General features: G+C 49.2%; 1 long non-coding RNA gene across 1 annotated transcript in view; it reads right to left on the reverse strand.

Moving 5' to 3' along the window:
• The window catches only part of LOC140895033 (uncharacterized), a 67,124-nt gene extending 57,941 nt beyond the window's left edge, over window positions 1–9,183 (reverse strand). The window contains exon 1 of the long non-coding RNA XR_012154046.2: window positions 9,090–9,183. This is a non-coding gene — a long non-coding RNA (uncharacterized LOC140895033). The remainder of the gene's footprint in view (window positions 1–9,089) is intronic.
• Between the last annotated feature and the right edge of the window lie 6,709 nt (window positions 9,184–15,892).

A 15,892-nucleotide genomic window follows, 5' to 3' on the forward strand; every position in this document is an offset into this window, starting at 1 on the left:
AGCCCGAGATTTTTAGCTGCAAGCCTGAGAGGCATTTGGTGACAGACAGCTTTGACGAGTCTCTTCACCTGGACGCATACGGCACAAGCCGGCACATTGGGACTAAAGAATATAGATTTAGGGCTAGCACCTCCCTCGCTTTCTTGATATGTTCTGTGCAATCCAGCCACTCAGTGATATAGGCACGCCAAAGAAAAACTCTCCCACTATCTGCATTTGTGTACCCAGGCATTCTGTGTGTCATTGTGTGCATTTGGTAGCACGCAAGCAGCAGTTGCCTAGTTCACTACACATAGGACTAGGAACTGCCTTAGAGCTAATTCCACCCTGCCACCGACTCGTTGTGTAGCCTGGGGCAAATCCCTTAACTCCCTTGCCTCAGTTTTCCTACCTGGAATTTTGGGGTTACACTATTTACTTACCTTAATGCTCATTCTGTACTCAAAAAGTCGGGTGCTAATGACGGGCTATTAGCTAATAACACCTGAACGAAATATACAATCATTTAAAAAAATACATTTTCTTGGCCTCATTGCACCGAGGAAGAACATTTGGATTGTAGCACACCGTTAAATACTAAAAGCCAAAACCCAAAAAACAGGCAGGACTAGACAGTGCGAGGGCGCTTGGTCTCACTTTGACCGGGTAACGAATAAAGCTTTCGATTGCTCTCTCTAATGTAGACATTACATAGAACAATGAGGAGAGCGGGCCTCTTTCTAACTCTCCTACCCGGGGTGTCTATTCTGCATGAGGGATAGGAATTGTTTTTGGGATGACCAGATACATTGAGGGGGGATCCTCATGGCCTCTGTTATTTCACCTCCGGCAAGAAAAGCGGATCATATTTCCAAGTAATTTTTACTGCATTGTGTTTGGTTTTTTAGTAAAATACCCAGCTCTTCTGTACAGTGGCAGGATGTGTATTACCAGGGCACACCTCCATCCTACTGCTATGGACAGGGGGAGGCATCCTACCTGAGAGAAAGTGGCTCTTTTGGTGCAATTTAAGCAGGATGCTCACAAAATGGCTTCTTGGTATACTGCAAATAACTAACAAGCAGGCTGGGGGACGCAGCCAGGCCAATGGCAGGGTTCGATTGCTCTGTTTGTCAAGGATTTCACTGTGGGCAAAGGAAGGGGAAACCCCCCAGTATGAGCGTAGCTCTCTGGGACTCGCCTCCCACAGGCCGGTATTCCTGGGTGGAAGGCAAGTCAAAGCCTTTGTAGATCCGGTCCCCGGGGCAGCTAAAAGAGGCATCTGAAGAAACCAGATCAAGTTGGAACACTGGACTCAAACTCATTCCTGCTTGTAGCTGACATTACAAAACCAGCCCAGCCGCCGGCTCGCTCGGCCTCCGCTCATCCCAGCGCCTGGCGCCGGGGAACCCAGGGACCGGATTCGACCCCCACATCAGGGAGCAGGCCTTTCCCGAGACCGATGGAAATGTTGGGAAACGGGATTTAGGAGGTTAATCCCTGTTTGCGGCTTTCTTCTCTATATTTAAATGCTCATTAAATTAATCCGGCGGGGATGTCCCAGAGTTGGAACGACACCGGGATACATTTTTTACTTATCGGCGCCTTTGTTTCTCTTTCCCTTTTCTCGCCGAGAGATGTCAGAGCCTCAATGGGGCTATTTTAATCGCCCCAAACAATATTGTATTTATATGTAAATATAGAGAGATAGCCATAGATTTTAAACATATATACACAGAGAGAGCTAGAGACATACCCATAACTATGATAGATAGATAGATAGATAGATAGATAGATAGATAGATAGATAGATAGATAGATAGATAGATAGATAGATCAGATGCAGAGGGAGAATTCACTTTTAAAATCTGAATAACTAGAACATCAACTATTAAAACAACCCTCGCACAGCTCTCCCATCACTTCCTGCAGAGCCACCGTTAGTCATTGGTCACGTACGAATAAAATGGACCCATACAAACACCACTTTTGCCTGATTTAAAAAAAAATGACCCCTATTTTAAAACAAGCCGTATCCATCTCAGCTGCCCCCCGAGTTCCCAAACTTGGCAGCTGGCAGTTTCTCAATAGGCAGCAATGCCTCTGCCCACAGAAGAGGGCATCTCACTCCGAGACCTGGTTACACGGCTGCCGTTGGTTTAATCCAGTTCATGGTGGAATGAATCCACGGACGGAATGTGGACGCGGGGACATTCTAGAATTAACCCTCGGGCAGGAAAAGGAGCCGAGGCGCCTGTGAATGAAGCGACCCGGGGCCCCTTTTCATTTGTGTGCCATCAGGCCAGCTGCCTCGCCCCAGCCCTCTATTCCGAGAGGATGCGGAGCGAGCCGCCCCGGCGCTGACATACATCGCGTGGCTCCATTCTGTCAGGCTGCCTTGGAGCCAGGAAACAAGCCCAGACTCCTTCCGCCCGGGCCGGGCACAGAGCTACCGCCGCCGAGCAGTGGCCCTGACCATGGTGCTGCAAGCCTGCTGCCAGCCCCCCGGCGCCGCTGTTCCCTAGCAGGGCTTCGAGTAGCCCCCTCCAGCGCCAGCTCCATCCCGAGCCTGCAACAAAACCCGCCGCGGACTGTCCCCCGATCCAGATATTCTCCAGAGATCCCAGCCCAAGCCAGGCCCCCTCCGGCGCACCGGAGGGGTTCTCTCCCGGGGGTGGGCTGGGGAGACACTGCAGCCCGGCAAGCCTTAGGCAATGGGGGTTGAACCCACCTGATCAGGGGGCTCCTGCTACCTAACTAATCCATCAGGCCTGAATGAAATCCAGTGCCGCGCAGCAGAGGCCAGATAGACCGCGCGGCTCGGCCACACGCTCCCCATTCCTGTGTGTTGGATGTGGGAGAGGCCCTGCTACAAGGGCACGCGTCTGTGGTTCCTCCAGGTTCCAATCAAGCAGGCTCTCTGCTCCGGATAATGCGCTCCACAGCCCCATCTCCCTGACGGCCCGGTCCGATCCAGCAGAAATACCGGTTTGCTGTGGCTGGGTGTGCAGAGACGTAACTGGAAATGAACGAGCAGCTTTCACTGGCAAACACATAGCCATCGCCAGGGCGCTGTGCGTGCCGGTCTCTGGGTATCTATATTTAGAGATGTAGAGGGAGCTATGGATAAAGGGGATGCATGTCTGTGTGTGTGTGTGTGTGTGTGTGTGTGTGTGTGTGTGTGTGTGTGTGTGTGTGTGCAGAAATATGTTCCTGCCTGCATAACAACAGCGCCCCGTCTCCGTGTGCTCGGGAGCATGTATACGTGCCCGCGGGCGGCACATATACACTGCCCTGTGAAATTAACAAATCTGTGTATGTTGCGACTCTGGGGGTGCAGAGAGCTGGCGAAAGATACAGATGCTCAGTGTGTTCTAGTGTGTATTTCGCACCCAGGAATCAATGGAGCATCACATGCCCACAATCCGAGCCTCTGAAATGTCCCCCGTGCCAGCCTAGTTGTGAAGCAGCCAGCATAAAGAAACGCTGCTTCTCCACTCCTTGAAATCCTCGTGTAATAATCAGGCCGCTCCTGAATCATTTAATTTGATATCCTGTAAAGAGCCCCCTGCCTTTCCCCTTTCTACGTCCTGCACGTCTGACGTCACTTTTCTTTAATTAGGAGAAGTTATTTTTAGCCAACCTAGAGTAACCCCAGTTCCTTGAAGTCTCGAGTGCATCTCGTCTTAATTGTTTTTCTTTGCCTCTCTCAATCGGGGCTTTGCCAACTTTATACTGAAGCTGCAGCTCCCGGTGGGCATTTAGGAAACGTGTTGCTTTATTTAGTAATTAAGAGCCATATCAATGCAAGCCATGCACTTGAGAAACAGAGCAACAATGGCACAAGGGGTATCGCTCTCTTCATATCGTCAGGGATTTGAAATCGATACATAAACTATGAAATTTTCCCTGGGGTGACCTGCTCTTTTGCGGGCTGTCTGAGTATACAAAATCCATACAGTTGTGAGTGTGTGTGATTTTAGGCCGCAGCCTATAATGTGTATACCCATACACACATTCTGCTACATACAACCGTATGCATGCTTGAGGCTGTGGCCTAAAATGGTTCTATTTGTTCCATTCATTTGAAACCCGAGCTTAAGAAGTTAAAACAAAAAAAATTGGAGAATGGGGTAATATGAACCATCCCGAAAAGCTGTAGGAAAAAAATAAAGAAAAGAAAAAGGGAAAAGAGGGAGGAAAGTGAGGAGAGATTTCTAGCAAAAGAAGTGCATTCAATGGTCACTTTGGTTTCCAATATAACCATTCATTGGGATTCAGTCCCTAAATGGAACAACTCAAAGGGCAGTATACATGTGACAGTGAATATCTGGGAAGTTAAACACTGTCCTCGACATTTTTTCTAATGCAAAATTGCAGGGATCCACTTTAATAATTTCTGAAATTCAGCGACTGTAATCATTCAAGCAAAGTGCATGTAACCGCAAACCTCTCTTCTGTCTGACACCCAGTTCGCAAGACAGGCCACTTCGCAGAAGGTGAAACTTCCCTTTTTGTTATTTTATTTAACTCTAGGCCCGGAAGATGGAATCACGGGCCCTCAGTACTAAATTTTTTTCCCCTTTCCGTTTATTTTAAAGGTTCGGTAAAATTTTAATTCACCTTAATATTAACCCGTCTCTAAAAATATCTATTGAGATCTATTGATATTTCAGAGCCATAGCCAATCCTTTTCTATTCTGTATTACACACAGAGAGAGAAACACACACACACACTTAGATATGGGTCAGTATAAGCTTAGAACCCGCTTTGTTTGTTCTGAACACTGTAATAAAATGGACACTACATAACAGACACACATTCGCACCACGCCTGTTAAGATTGTTTAAATCACAGCTGGATTAGTCTAGAGTTTAATGGAGACACCTTCCAAAAGCCGATGACAAAAGCTCTGATTGTAAATTACCAACTTCTCGGGCATCCGATCAGCTGAAAACCTTGGAAGCAGACTCTGACCCCAGCTCATCCAATGGGTCTCAGAGAAACAAAAATTCCAAAAGGAATAGGAGTTGATCTATTTCCCAAATTACATATTCTAAGGCATCCCTACAAATTATCCCTTTTACAACAAAGGTCCCTTTTCTCGCCCTGGGTTGTTTCCTATGACCTTTCCCTGGGGGAAGAGGGAGCGAGAGATGCTACCCCAATAGATACACAGTCGCCTACTGGAATTATATTTTTGCCCTCAATTTCTGCTTAGCCTCCTTCTCTAAAGCATCCATAATCGTGCATTGGACCCAGAGCCGCCCGATTCCTGTTTGGCCCCGGATCATGCCTCTTCTCCCCCCCCCCCCAACACACAGCGTATGGACTTGGCCGTGGGATTGAAGAAGGAAGAAGAAAGAGTTTCCATTGACCACGGCCTTGTCACGCTTCACTGTGCCAACCGGTCAAGCCTACAGCCCCGTCCCCAAACACACACCTCGCCTGGCACACAGAGCGACAGCTCCATCCCTCTGCCCTTCGCTTGTTTAAACGGCACGTCCAAGAGCAGGGCGGAATCGCCCCTTCCCAAGTGAGTCCCCCAAGAGCCGAGCTCCCCCGGCCTCAAGCCAGCCCCACTGGAAGCCGGGGGGGGGTCATTGTACCAAATCCCCTCACGCTGCCCCCCTGCTGCCCCCAAAGTAAGTCTCCCTTCCTCCTCCGAGGAGCGACCCCACGCCAGCCGCGCCGGGGAGGCGGAGAGGCAGCGGCCAGGGGCGAGCGCACACTTACACTCCGCGGCCAGGCGTGGACGAAGGGGAGGGAAGGAAGGAAGCAGGCGGCAGCGATCCCTGGGAAGGCGAGCGAGGCGGAGGCCGTGGCAATCCCCAGCCAGGCGGGCGCTGATCCCCGCTAGCGGCTCCTCCTGCCGGGGCTCGGCCTCTACCCCGGACCTCTCTGGCGGCGGAGGCGCGGGCAAGAGAGGAAGGAGCCCTGGCTGGGCTCCGTGCGTCTTCCCAGCTTCTCTTAGCTCCAGGCTCTGGTTCCTCTCCACGAGCCTCCGCTGCTGGCAGGCTGAGCCCGCAGTGACGTCAGCCCAGCAGCGTTTTACTCACTCCAACCATGGCAGAGGGGAGGAGGGAAGCTGGGGGGGGGGGAGAAGAAAGGCTGTGGGGGGGGGCGCCTGCAGTCTCCACCAAACGGGAAGCGCAGCCCCCTGATCTTACCCTTTAATTAAGGCTCCGAAGGCGTTCCAATTAAACCCTGGCAATTCTTAATCTGATAGGCTGCTCGGGAAGCCTTTTAAAAGTCCAGCTCTCCAGTGAACCCCTCAAACCTCCCTGGTTAGCCGCTAAACTGAAAGGCAGAGATTTGATTTCTGGGAAGGTAAATGCTTCGCTCTAGTTTTCTTGGGGTGGGGAGTCGGAGGGGTGGAGTTAGGGGAGTGCATGCCAGCCCCAAACCCACCCGAGCTAACTGGGGTTTGGATTGCGATTGCATTTCTCCTAGATTTCAGCATATCTCATGACCAGGCTTGGGTCATAAATGCCTCTCGGAATAGCTTATTGTATAGGGTTTGCATTTGATTCTGCATTTCAATCCTAATAATATTATTAGGATCCCAATATCTATAGCTCCTGAAGGGTATTTACATCCCATTGTACATGTGCCTCTCTGCATGTTCACAGTAATATCGTCAGCCACATCACACAGAAAATACCGAGAGGGAGATGGGCGAGATAGCAAGACACCCGCCTCCCTCTCTACCTCACCCCCCTGCCATAGGCAGTGAGAAAACAATGCTCCTCTCTCTGCGTTTAGGAGCAAGAAATTCTAATCACCCCAACTGCAACATCGCCTTCCCCAGTCAACCAGATCGCCGCTTCTCCCCTGCCCCTTCCAGCCGATTGGGGTGTTTTGTTAATTCCCCCCTTCAGAACATTGCCACTAATTCTACTCCATTGTGACAACACAAGACAATTTCCCTGGGTCAATGTCATTTCTTCCCTGGAAATGTTGCGGCTCCCCCGGTTCGCTTTCCTATCCGCTGTCCAAATGCTGAAAATTAACTCAGATTAACAAAGTACAAAGCTCTCGGGCCAGCCTGGAAGCTCTGCAATGGCCCGACGCACAGTGGCTGTGGCATGAGGCTATTATAGTCCCAGCCTTCCTCAACAGCAGGTGGATCGGCGGGATTTTCAGGGCTGCATAAAGCGCAGGGATGGGGAACTTTTTGGGGGGGGGTAAGGGCGCCGCTTTCCCATTCGGCAGCATGCAGAGAGCAAAAGTGGGTGCTGGGTGTCAGGGCGCAGGGCTGCAGCTCTGAGCCGCTTTCCTGGCTTTCCAGTCCGCTGGAGCAGCAGGGGAGGTCCCGCCGGCTGAACTTGTCAGCGGGGTCTACCCATCCATCAAAATCCAGACAGACAGACAGGCCAAGTTCATGAGCAATCAAGTTAACCCATTGCAGTCCGCTTCCCTGCCATCCAATGGCAGACACGTATAATTAGAAATGTCCAGGCTTCCACTAGCTTTTTATTCTTGGGGCATAGAAAAAGGAGCTTTAATTTCTCCTTCGCTGTTTCCCTCTTCATTTCCCTTTCTCCCTCCTCTTTTCCTTTTCTTCTCTTCCTTCTCTCCTATTTCTCTTTCTTTCATTCTCTCCCTCCTTTAATTTTGTCATGCAACCTTCTTTTTAAAAAAAAAAACCGCTATCCTTTAAAAACCTTTCCCTCTCTGCATTTTCTTGCCTTCTTTCTCTAGATTTCCTGCATTACAGATTGCTTTAATTTTTATTTAAAAATCTTTCCAGCCCAGTTTCCCATTCCCTATTTGTGTTGCCTCCTAGCTCTTTCCTAGCCTTGAAACAATTATTTTAAACCCCGTGGAGATACCATACGCTGTATTATTTTGTTTGATATCATATTAAATAAACAGGCTATCTAAAGCAACATAACTCCTCACCCTGATTGCTTTTAGATTTTTGCATCTGAAAGTTGCCATAAGAAATCAGGCAAAAGACGTGGCGAATAGAAATCAAAGCTCTCTGGATTTGACAGTATTTTATTCTAAATCAGTTGTTCGATTATTTATCCATACATCTTTCCTGGAATCGCCAGAAATCCCTTTGCTCGGTCTAGGTCGAAATCGCATTGCATTGTCATTAAACATTAAAATAACAATAAATCGCACCCCTTTATGCTAAAGCCGCCCCCCCTTCAAAGTTTATTTGCCCTAATAATTAATTCACAAGAGCTTAACTTTGTTGTAACCCTGGCGGTCTTTTCATTAAAAAATCCCCCCGTTTCCTATTGAATTAGCTCTGCTCCATTGCCGCTGAAATGAAGACGCCAAACCAACTTTTACCCTGAGCATTTTCTCACCAGCCCAAAGAAAAGTCTCCCTCCTTTCCTTTTCTCCTTTTAAAAAAAAAATTCAAGCACCCAGGCAGCGGACGTGTCCTGCAATTTAACTACTTTCAAATTCTTTGTTCAGGTCACACTGGGGCTCTATTGTCCCCCTATTGAGAGAGCTTATTGCCAAGCCAAGCTTGAATGAATTTAGGCAGGCACACACCGAAATTAGTGCTAGGCTGGGGAGCAGGGCTTATTTGCTGCGTATCCCAGTTCTTTCTGGAGGGAATGAACAGTTACTACCCACGGCATATGTAACATAGATTATATATACACGCGCCCGCAGAGCTTCGATTTCCAGTGCACCAGGAGAAACAGATCCCGGACCAAAACAAACATGGACAAAGGTGTCTGCAGAGTGTGAGCGCCTTTGCAAAAGGAGAGCGGGGATAACCCGAACTTCATCGCCAGGGGAAAGACAATCAGCAGCCTTAAAAGACTTTAAACACACGCACGCGCTTCTGGGTTTTTGTTTGTTTGCTTGTTTTTAGCTGGCAAACAAACCCATCCTAAACCCAGGACCTGCCGCGGAAGGAAGGGTTCTAGGGGGGCTGCGGTACTTAATTTCAGGACGCGGAGGAACCAGTGGGGCTGTTGGGCATTTCCCCTCCCTCCTTCCCTTTTAATCCAACTCAGTTAAAGAGCCGTGCACACGGTGTCACAGAAGGCACCGAGTTTGCAGGGCATTAGCCGAGGACATTAATAGCTGCCGCCTCCGCTTTAAAAAACGCATCCAAATGTGAGGGGTGACTTACCTTGGGGAGTCCACCTGCTGTCCAGCCTCTCGCCTCGCCGTCTGGCTTGCTCGGCTAGCCCTGAGCCCCAAAAGGGAGGGTCCCCCCCCACACATCTAGTCTGAGCTTCCTCCCCTCCCGCTCTCTCTCCACTTCTGGAGCTCTGGGGCTTGTCTCCTGAGCAGAAGAAGGGGGCTGCTTTTTCAGACTGAAGGGCGGGGGGGAGGTGAGAACTTCAGGGAGATGTCATTTCAGGAGAAAAAGCCTATAAGATGTGGCACTTGGGCACAGGCTTCCCACGTAGGCCCATACGTCACCTATAAAATACGTTGGCAGCTCCAGCTCTCCTATGCCTCTGCCCCTGAAAAAAAGGGAGAGAAAGAAAGAAAAGAAATTCTATAAACTCTTCCCCTTGGCTCCTCCTGTGATGGGGAGAGACAGGCGGGCGGGGGGGGGGCGTGTGAAATTATTTTTAAAAGGCGGGGGGAGAAGCGAATGGCTGCGGTGCCCACCTGGTTTAAAGTTTGCTCTTGGAAAGAGAGGAAGATGGGGGCGAACCGCACGCAGGAGAGAGCCATTGGCAGCCCGGGCAGAGCGAGCTGGGTGCCTGGCGTGCGGGCTCTCTCTCGCCTAGGAAACTTTCCCCGAGCCTAGTGGTTCTTTTCTGAGGCACATTGAATGAAAGGCAGAGATGGGACAGGGCCGGGGGGAGAGGACGAAAACTGGTAGCCGGGCTGAATTCTATGGGCGCTCTGTGGTGAGATCCAGGGGACAACCTGGAAATCCCACCCTGTTACTAACAGCCCGGCCTGTGGCTCTGGACTCGGCTGGGAACCGGTGCCAGTTCGCGGGAGATGGAAAGGGGAAGGGGACGCGGATGTACCCGGACAAGCAGCATTTGCAGAACCTAGAAAGACCGATCGCCAGGCGGAATTGCCTCCTCCAGGGTTTGTTTCCAAACAAGCCGCTGTCCCTTCAGCCAGGGAGTTGTGGGAGCCTGCCCGGCCATCAGCCCTGCTAAGCGATGGACCAGCCCGGGCTCAGGACTCTGCCCAGCGCTGCGACGGGAGCACGGCGGATTGCTGGGGCTAAGGGATCCACACTCTCTCTGCTAGTGGCGGAGCCACAAACGCCTGGGCAGCTGGGCGACAAACGGGGGATCCCTCGGGTCCAACCCCCCGTTGTCCGATGCGGCATTTTTCAGTTTCTCGGCCCTCCAGTAAGAGGCACGGCTCAGGACGCTGCTCGGCCCCGCATCCCCTGGACACCCAGGCACCTGCTCACGCCGTTCTGACTTCCCCGGGCGCTGCCGCTTCCCTCCCTGAGCTCCGATTCCCAGGGCACTTTCCCTTGCAGAGGCGGCGAATATTCTCCAGGCGCCGGCCCTGGAAAGCCTCTTCTTGCCTGGCGTTTATTCCCTTTCGCTGGGCAGCAGCAGGCTCGAGGCAGTGTCATTTCCTTAGCCTGGTAAGCAAAGGAGAGCTGGGGAGGACACAGACATTTCTATGGCCCTGGTCAGAGTTTAGGCCGTGCCGAGAATCTTTCTACAACACGTCTCTCTTTCCCGGGTGTGTGACACACACACTGTGTTACCAGGTTCTCCCCCTACGGCTGTCTAGTTACACACCCGTTAATCTGCATGCCCGCGGTTAATATATCTAGCCGTTCAGGGTGTAACTATATTACCCACCAGTCCATCCATTTTGCAAATGCCCGTATGGTGCTTATTTAATAAAGGATTTGCTCGGTGTATTCATATCTTACAGTCCACATTGAAGGGATCCCTACAATATTTCCTTTCAAAATGGTATGTTGGATACTACACAGCCGCCTGCGGGATAAATAAAACAACCCGATAAACCAACAAAAAGATTCCCATTATGTGGTGCCATCAGCCCCAGGAAAAGTACATTTTAAAATGTCCCCCCCTCCCCATCCATTTTACAGGTAATTCTCTCCTAGACAGATTCCGTTTTCTATCGCTAACCCATTCAATACATGTGGGTATTTTTGCTTACCCTTACAAGTATACTAGAAGGAGACAAGTTGAAATTCAAACCTTGCCCACCCTTTATAATAGTACGGGGGCCTTCCTCAGCCTTCCTCCTTTGTTTTGAAATCAAAAGGCTCCGTGGCATGATCAGTTGCCCTTTGACGTGCAGTAGGCATGGTGATATTCGAGCACATGTATACACAGAGAAAATGCATAATGTTACCATGCTGTTATAGAGCGGGGTGCAAGCTGCGTGTGGCTCTGTCGAGCTCTGGGTATCTAGCTTCGGATCCAGCGAGAGATCGGATGTATTTGCTCACAGGCACCCTTATTTCAAGTAAAGGAATCCACGGGAGCCCTTCTGTGCCACCAGGCGACCTCTTTATGATCCCCTGAGTGAAAAGGGCAGAGAAATAAACGAAAGAAGAATGGGAAAGTCCTTGACCCCTGACCTTTAGATTTTGTTCTTTTCCCTCTGAAGCACGATGCTAACAATGCGGGTCTGGTCTATCTCAATGAAGAAGGACATGCGAGGTTAAGCAAAGTCCCCGTGTCCCCATTGTCTGGCTTGTTTATTGCGATCATGTTAAGGTAACATGCTTGTTTACTTCTTCCAAAAAGAGGGGAGAAAAGGAAGAGCTTGGACAGTTGTTGACAGCACTAGGGGTTATGGCTTCAAACGGCAGCTGCTGTGGAGAGGCACAGACCCGATGAATCCCCCCTTCCTTTAAAAATATGTTTAGATTTCAAAGGGGCATTTAATTTGGGGAATAAACCGTTGTGGGGGTTTTTTTTCGTTCCCGGTGTAACACTGAATGTGATGTTCTGGAAGGGCTGGCATTAGAATGGCTTTAATTTTGACTTGACAAAAAGCCCAGTTTTGATTTTCGAACTGAGTTGTGCTCGAGACAGTTTTTTTTTAAAACATTCAATGATACTGTAATATGCTCTGTGGTAAATTAAAGACAACAGTTTAATCCAAAATCGTGCTCATTGATATTGTATAAGGAATGCGTTATTTTTAATGGACAAACTCAGCCAAGTAGAATGGCTCACGTTTTGCAATGTTCAGATGGATTTTGCAATGAACAAATAAATCTGTCTCCCTTTCTTTCAACGCACGATAATTTCCATTAACGAACAAAATGGAGGGGGGAAGAATACATTGACCCCCCCCGCATGTAAAAATATCAGAAAAGAAAAAAAATAATTATGTAAATTTCAATTTCCGGGAATATCAAAACAAAGACCACATTATTAAAAAGAAAATAAAAGAAACCAGCCAACGATAAAAAAGTTGTTTTATGTAACTGTAGAGCTGAGAATTTGACACACTTTGGGACTATGCTAAAAGTGCTGAAGAAGAAAAACGTCTTTTTTGTTTGTTTAACTAATCTATCAAGTTCACGCTCCACTTCTTATATAAAATGTATTACACCAGTCTACAGATATAGAACTAAACGTGAAAAACATTACACACGACATCTTTGTGTTTGTATCATACACAATACCCACTAGAGATTTATATACCGGGTGTGAGACATGATGGAAAATATTTATATCTATATTACATACACAAACACGTGTAAAATATAGGAGACTTTGTCACTGCTAGGATGTTTATGACACAAAATTCATTTGTTTCCCTTTTATACTTTAAATCGGTCTCCGATGAGAGTCTGATGCTATTGGAAAATTAAAACATCAAGCCCTGATAAAAAAAAAATAAAACGTGAAGAAATATTACAGAGTTTGTTAAATGTGTGTGTCGCAAATAGAAGTAAATATCTGGATAATGTGACGATTATTTTTGTGTTGTTTTTTAAAGAGTGGGAGCGAGGGCTGCATTTGACGCTGAAGCCCAATTGAAACCTATTTCGCGTTGAGTGGAGCTGGCAGAGCTGCTGTGGACAACAGCGACACTTAGTGACTCATTTTGGAGCTGAACTGTATGTGCGACCAGGAGTAAGAGCTGCAATGTGCAGAACTGTTTAATTCCAATCTTATTTTTCAAATCTATCGTGTTAACATTCCCTCTTTGAGATGGTTCGAGCTTGTTACATTAAAACTTATTGTCATAATTAATAATAAATAATAATAATAATAATATTGTTACTGAAAACACAGGTTTGGAGTCTGGGCTTGTCTGCTGTTTAGCATTTGCTGCTTTTGGTTTAAACCGCAGACAGCTTGTCAATGAATTAAATGTTTCCTCCTCACCATGAATTAACACATAAATTAAATGCTGCTGCCCTTGTATCATCGGGATGATTTTATTTGTTGCTATAGGGTTTGACTGAAGGAATGTTCATTGGACTGAGGTTGGGGGATGTTTTTACCAATTTAATGACACTAACAAAATATTTTTTGTGTGTGTGTATAGTTATATAGATATATATTAATGTGCAGGTATTTTACAGTTGTGAATTTCTTTTTTTCTTTAATCCCAGCACTAGAAATAGGAAGAACTTGATTCTCAGATGGACAGAGGATAGAGATGCTCCTGAAAACATCTTACAAATTAATTTAAGATGAAAATGGACATCATTTCTCTTTAGTGCAAGTTTTACATTTTTATCTGCTTAATTCGTTCAGTTTTAGTGTAGGAGACCGGATACTGGAAAAAATTATTTCATCCTACCTGACACAACTTTTCCAAGTTCTCAGATAATCGAAATCTTGGAGTCTATAAGGTTTATACCAGTCTAGAGGTAGCTTAGAGGTGAAGCACATTTATGGGAGGGCCTCTGGTTCCTATCTCACATACAGAACAGAGAATATTGCCAGGTATGTTAATTAAAATGTATCGTTTTTAATTAAGTAGAAATGGCAGACAGTTGGGTGATTTAAGGGGATATATGGAGTAGGAAGTATAAACAAAATATGACTACTGCTTGCTGTTAAAATGTAATTTAAGATCAAATATTGTCCACAAAAATCGATTGTTGCCAGTTTGCTGCTAGCAAAACAGTACATGACATTAAAAAAACCAAACAGGAAATATTACAGAAAAGTTTCTGATCAATCTAACCATCACAAAGGATCTGGATTGTGTCTTTAATCCTCAATGAGAGAGTTGATAGACCTCGGGAGCGCCCTTCCCCTGCCTGAAGAAAACACAATCCCAATACATGTTGTAGCACCGGATAGGTAGAAAATCTGTATTTTCTCAGGCACCGTGAGAATTCACAGCAGGCTTTGTATGTTCATCTTGCACCTGCTATAGGAAACCTAGTATAAACTAAATGGCGGGGGGGGGGGGGGGAGAGGGGACCTCAGCAAAGCCCTGATGCTCTGCGATTTAATTCCAAGTTCTTTGGGAACACACGCAAAATTAAAACAAGGAAGAAGTCAAATCCCACAGGCGCACAATCACAGCCTCTCCATATTGTGCCTGAGAGGGGACTGGCTGATAGGGGTCACTTTTACTGGGAGAGATGCGGTGGGGGTGACAGGGAATCCTCTGAACTTCAAGGCCTCATTGGAGGGCTGAGCCAGGACTAGAGCTACCTTCGCTCCTCCATCTGCGAGGGAAGGAGGAAAACCACCTGCACAACGTGGCTGGAACAAGATCTACCCCCGTGCAAAGGCCGAAACGTTCCAGGCAAGTTAGATCTGCCCCAAGTGCTCTTCTGTGAAGACAGGCACAAATCCCGCCTAGTTTCCTCCGCCCCAGAGATTCACTCTCCAGAGCTGGCTCACCGCTTGGCTTTTGGGGTCTATAACTCCCCGAGAGCAGCCTCCTGGCCCCGAGATTGAGCAGCCCTGGTGGATGCCTAGCAAAGCCTGCCTCTGACCCGGGAGCAGCAGCCCCTCTCCCAGCCCCTTGCACAGCCCTCAGAGGAAGAAGGCGGCGTGAGCTCCCCTAGCGATTCAGCATGGCCAGCTTGTTGCTGATCTCCCCAGCCTCTTCCAGCAGGAACCAGCCCAGGGATCGCTATTCCCGTCCGGGTTGAGTGTGCGAGTGACCCCAGCCCTTTGGCAACGCTCCTAGGTCATCGCCGGGCCCTTTCCAGCGAGTGCAACGAAGCTCAGCTGCCGAGGAAGGGCGGGGAAGCGTACAGAGCACGGGCTAGAGAAAAGGCCGAGTAGGGACCAGCCTGGACTTAGTCCCTGATACCGACGCCAACTGCATCTCCCCGACCCCATCCATACACACAAGGTCCGGCTTCCCCTCCCCAATGCTTCAGTGATGGCCCACAGGCAGCAATCTGGATCCTAAGGGGCGCAGGGGCTCACGCTCTGGCCTCCGGGGCTGGAGCCCTGCCCTTCCCGTTCACAGATGCACTGAGCGGGGAAGGGCTCCGCCGCAGCTAGCCGAGGCCCCCGCGGGAGCGATGGAAGAGAAGTTGGCCGCAGAGGGAGCTCAGAGCAGAGGCTGCCCCCAGCTGTCCCACAAGCAGGCGGACACTGCAGTGGGAGCTGCCAAAGGGGGCTACCCCGTCTCCTGCTGCTGACCCTGACCAGGGCTCCAAGGGGCATGGGGTGGAGGAGGTCATGGGGCGCAGGGCAGCTGCCCTGGGGCGAGGCATCTGGAGCAGAGCGCACGAGAGCAAAGCGCACGGAGCAGAGCCGGCAAACAGGCGGCGCCAGTCTGGCCCTGGCTCCGACGCCGCCGGGCCCGGGCGCACCGCGGGGCTACAGGGCCGCTTGGAAGCAGCTGGGCAGGAAGGAGCCAAGGGAAGGGGGCTGCACGGCCTGGCCCCTAGGCGCCCTTGCCAGCCGCACCCCCGGCCCTGAAATCTCCAGCCCCCCTCGGCTTCTCCAGCAGAGACCCCCGGCGTGAGCAACCCCCGCCGCGGGCTGGCGGGGCAATCAAGGGGGACCCAGA

The sequence above is a fragment of the Lepidochelys kempii genome, chromosome 10, assembly GCF_965140285.1.
Source record: "Lepidochelys kempii isolate rLepKem1 chromosome 10, rLepKem1.hap1, whole genome shotgun sequence".
Lineage (NCBI taxonomy): Eukaryota > Metazoa > Chordata > Testudines > Cheloniidae > Lepidochelys > Lepidochelys kempii.